At 27.4% G+C, this 555-nt stretch overlaps 1 protein-coding gene across 1 annotated transcript in view; it reads left to right on the top strand.

Moving 5' to 3' along the window:
- LOC108692568 overlaps positions 1 to 555 on the top strand; it is a 412,667-nt gene that overhangs the window by 410,876 nt on the left and 1,236 nt on the right. The window lies entirely within an intron of this gene.

The raw sequence follows: 555 nt of genomic DNA, 5'->3' as shown, positions 1-555 counted from the left end.
TATATAAAACCAAAACATGTTTGTATGTATATAATCAAACAGGGAGATTACATTCAAACTTATTGCAATTTCTTAAATGCATTATATCTAATTTTATATATGGATTTTTATATGAATAATCAAACATACAACTATGTCTACAAAAGCGCAATTCAAAACATCCAAAGACTTTCAGACAAGAGTGCAAATTGATGTGTAAATTTAACATCTAATATCTTGTTAAAATTGAAAGATGAACAATTGTGCAATATATAAGATTGCAAATATTAACATTATTATGTACATCAATATCTATAACACTTAAATTAAACAGCTTCTTAAGTGGAATTGCGTCAGGGTATAAATTAAAAAGAGTTACTTTCTCTCTTATTGTACTGCGAGCAAATTGATAGTCTCTGAACCTTATTGGCACGTGCAAGACCGTTTCAAAGCATTTTCATCTTCCTTTTCGACGTCTTTATTTCATTTTACGTCTGTCTGTATTGGATCATTCATCTCGCTACATTATTGATCATTTTTAATTTCATTTTTATTTTCATAAAATTGTAACCAATT

This window comes from Atta colombica, unplaced genomic scaffold (genome assembly GCF_001594045.1).
Source record: "Atta colombica isolate Treedump-2 unplaced genomic scaffold, Acol1.0 scaffold77, whole genome shotgun sequence".
NCBI lineage: Eukaryota > Metazoa > Arthropoda > Insecta > Hymenoptera > Formicidae > Atta > Atta colombica.
The sequence above is the reverse complement of the archived record's forward strand: the minus strand, read 5'-3'. Positions and strand labels throughout refer to the sequence as shown.